Here is a 4374-nt window from a genome sequence, read left to right on the forward strand (position 1 = left end):
ATTGCAGTGCACTTTCTTATTACTGGGCCACCAGAGGTCAAATAAATCTCTGCATGTGATAAAATTTCATAGAACTATGATTTTAAAAGTATACGTGTAAAAATTTAATAAATCTACATTCGATCTGTGGTCTAGTTAATAGTTTTGTGTTAAAGTCCATTTTCTGGTTTTGAAAATGCAATATGGATATATAAAATGCTGCCATTGGGGGAAGCTGGGCAATGAGTGTGGGAAGTTCTCTACTGTTTTTATAAGTTCTTATGAGTCTACTACTTTTTCAAAATTAATTTTTATTTTTAAAACAAAGACTTACCTCTGCAGGTATTTTATGGGTCTGAATTCCCAATGTGTTGGAATATTATAATGGAGGGATCAAATAGATTATTTCTAAAATTTCTAAAATTTACCTCCATGAATATTCTTCAAAGGAATCATATCAGAGAGAAGTTTGCTATAAACATTCTCCTCTTCAAAATCCCCAGGACCTTTTCTCTATCATCTTCTCCATCATTTGCCTCAATCTTTCTATCATTTTCTGCCCTAGGCAGAAAAAGTATAGTAGTAAGGAACGGAGCTGACAACCCAAAGGCATGAAGTTAAAATCCACCAGCAGGTCCACAGAAGAAAGATCGGGAATCTCCTCCCTTGCACTTTATAGGCTCTGAAAACCCGCTGGAGAGTCAGCTATGAGTGGGTTCCTACCCGATGACTTGCAACGACACCTATCTCACATCTCACAGCATTAAAACTCTGATCCTCTATTGAAACTGTCACTTTGCACTACCTACCTTGAAGTTAGTCAAGTTGCTTGCTTCTCAGGATGTCAGTTTTCTTATCGATTAAATGGAATTAATAACCTGTCACAGAAGGTTGTTCAATATGTGCAATACAAGCTTATTGCAAGAATGAAATCATGGGTATCAAGCCCTCATCACAATACTTAGCTTCCAAGCCCTTCTGAGCTATAACTTAACTGAGCATGTGACACATCTATTGCAACAGGTGAGAGGAGTGTCCACAGGATCAGATCCAGGATCACATAAAACTCTGGTCCCTCCTTTGTAAGCTGCAAGATCTAGCCTCTCTCTAAACTGCAGTTTCCTTCTCTGTAAAATTAGAATAATGATGCAATTGTCTGGCATATGGTAAGTACCAGCTTATTCCATTAGTATAGCACTTATCATAAATATCTGATATAACTCTTTCCATCTTTCTGGACAATAAAATCCTTAAAGACTATAATCAGGTGGTAGTCCGTATTTCTATCTCTTGAGCAGTGTCTAGCAGAGAATAAGGGCTCCATAAACATTTGCTCAATTTTAACATTTGGGGTTTTTTTAGAAAGGAATGATTTTTAAATAACACGTTAATACCAGCAGTTTGAAGAACCATGTCATGAAGGATCATAAATGTGAAAAGGACATCTTGGGGCCCCTCTATTTCAGAAATGTTTTCTCTTTTCAAAAGATGGTACCTCACTGTGGTTTCCAGAGACTGAATTTGTAAACATGACCTTCAAGTGGGGCTGGAGGTTTTGGATTCCCAGCCACACTAGGTGTTCTCTAACCATCTTGGTCTAAACAGTGAAGTAGTGGGGCAATTTTACATCTCAAAAGAAAACCACAAATAAACTGTAATGCCTGACTGTCTTTACTAGCATATTCCCATGTGCTTTTAGTGCAGTAGTACTCTTGAAATGTCATAAATGCCCCAGGTAATCACTGGACTGCCACAGTGCCCCCAGCACAGTGTAGATCCAGGCGCTTGCTCCAGCACTGGAAAGGGCCTCTTTGCAGTCCTGAAGTCATTTAGAGCCCTGGGACATTGTGCTCAGGAAATGGTTGGCTTTCTGTCATAAGTGCTTATTGACTGTGACTTGAGAAACCCTCATACAGATAAATCTCGCACCACAATAATTCAATATTTTTTCCTCCAAAACAAAACCATTAGCATTTTATTAGAAGAAATATTTCATCTCACTCTCTCCCTCTTTTTTAAGCATGCCACAGATGTAGCACTCTGTAGGTTGTTAGAAAGTCAAGGAATATAATTTCTTGATTAATTGCCATACACAGGATCCAAGTTATGTACAATTTTGGTAGTTAACCCCACCACCTCTCATAAGCAGTTACTGCTAAACCTTCCAAATAAGCACATTTATGATAAATCACTTGGTGCTGTGTAAGTGGATCAGGGCTCAAGTTATTTCTTGGGATAGATATGTCATTTTCAATATGCACTGACTACAGGAGAGAAATTCCACTGTAAACCTTTGCCACAGCATCTTCACTTCCTTTACAGGCTTCAGGGAGTCTGTCAATATTTCTTATCTTATTTTTAAATATCTTGCGGTCTCAGAAATGGTCGGTGATTCAGAAATTACATCAGGAGTCTAAAGATAGACTATGGGGCTTATGACTTCAATAATTGCAGCCGTTCTCTAACAGGAAAAAGAAAATGCCTGTTGGTTTTAAGAATATTGGGAATCAAAGAGCTATTCTTAGTTCGACTATTTAAAGTCTATCTCCCCAAAAGCAACTTAGCGCCTCTCTTCCTCCATCCATCTACTTATCTGGGTGCACAAATAGAAATCACAAGGATCCCTGGCGTTCATACAGTCTTGAGTTCTCAACCACAGAATCCTTTTATAGACTGTGTCTGAAAGCACATGATTCAAATCCAGAAGATGCTCCAAAGTAGAAGGATGGGCAGTCTCCTTCAGTACGATTAACTGACTCTGAAAACCTGCTGGAGTATCAGCTATGGGTCAGTTCCAACTTAATGGCATACAACAACAACAACAAGAAGACAGTAGGGATGACAGCAGCAGAATTTGGGGGAGGGAGAATATCAGGTGTCATGTGTATCACAGATGCTTTCTTACACCATCATACCCCAGTAGACAGTTCATACCACATTTTTACAAGGAACTTCTAGCATGAAAATTCTTCATAGCTCGTGTTACAGCCCAGCTCTCCTTCTCTCTTTAACCAAACATTCCAAACTTGATATCAACTCAACTGTAAAATATGTCTCCTTTTATTTCAAACAAGACTGGCCCACTGATAGCTAAAATGACAAGATACTGGCTTCCCTTCTTTTGATTGAGTTCAGACCTCCACTTCCCTAAATGCTGATCTTCTTTTAAGACTGGAGATATTCTTCTCTAAACAGCAATTTGAGAACTCTGGTGGAACGGTAAATAACAAGTTGCTCTAACCCAAAGGCTGAATGCCTCTAGTAGTTCGATTCCACCAGTAGCTCCTCAGGAAAAAGCTGAGCAGTTACAGTTTTAGAAACCAATGGAAGGTCATTATGAGTTCTAACTGACTCAAAGGTATTGAGTTTGACTTAAATATCAATTTATTTGGCATGTATCTAAATAACCATTCTTTCTGTTGTTAAAATGTAGGGATAGGAGAGAATATGAGAATTCTGTCATTATTGACAGAAGCCATACTTCATTCAGAAGTAAAAAAAAACAAACCCTAAAACAACAAACAACAAAAAACAATAGCCTTGTCTTGAATCACAGAGCCTATAATTTAAAGGGTGTTCTGGAAGCTGAGTTTCTTTGTATTTTTTCAGATATTTATTTAAAATAAAGAAAATGGAATTAAAATATTCTTTCTGTTTTATACTATGTATATCCTACAATAAGCATACATCATTCTGACAATAAAAGATATGAAATTAATTTGATAAAATGTATTTTTCTGATGAAATAGGAAATACCAAAAGGAAATCTCTCCCCAGCATGTGCCAAGCTTGTTTCCTTTGGTGGGATTGTGGGATTGTTTATTCTTTTTCTTTTTTCAGCCATCCTGGCTTGCCTTATTACTAGACTTCAATCACAGACTCCTAAGAAAAGTGCTTAGTTGAATCACAAAGAGAAGAAAGGAGAAAATAAAAATAAGAACAGAAATGTCCTGTAGGTTTTCCTACATGTATCCTATAATTTTTCCAGTTGGCTTAAATACTCAACATATTTAAATAACCAACTAACATATTTATTTAACATTCAGCAGATGGACATGATAGGAACATCATGATTTTCAGATGTACTTTCATAACTGCAAGGTTTTTTTCATGCCAGGTTTGCAACAGGTTCTTAAGGTAAAGCCACCCCTACCTGCTGTTCCTTCAACGTTGAAACAACTTACAATCTAAACATGTCCATTCAGATTAATTTAAATCCCTGACGTTAAAGTGGAAATCAAATCATTCTTTTCAAATCTATTTTTTACCCGCAGCATAAAGGAGACTATTTTACATGTTAATAGTAATCTGATGTGGTTGTATAAATCTGATATAAATATGATACTCTGTTTGGAAATGATGCTAATTTAGTTTAAAATGGAGATTACATTTCAA

The sequence above is a fragment of the Elephantulus edwardii genome, unplaced genomic scaffold (genome assembly GCF_000299155.1).
Source record: "Elephantulus edwardii isolate Elephantulus edwardi_28Jun2011 unplaced genomic scaffold, EleEdw1.0 scaffold00177, whole genome shotgun sequence".
NCBI lineage: Eukaryota > Metazoa > Chordata > Mammalia > Macroscelidea > Macroscelididae > Elephantulus > Elephantulus edwardii.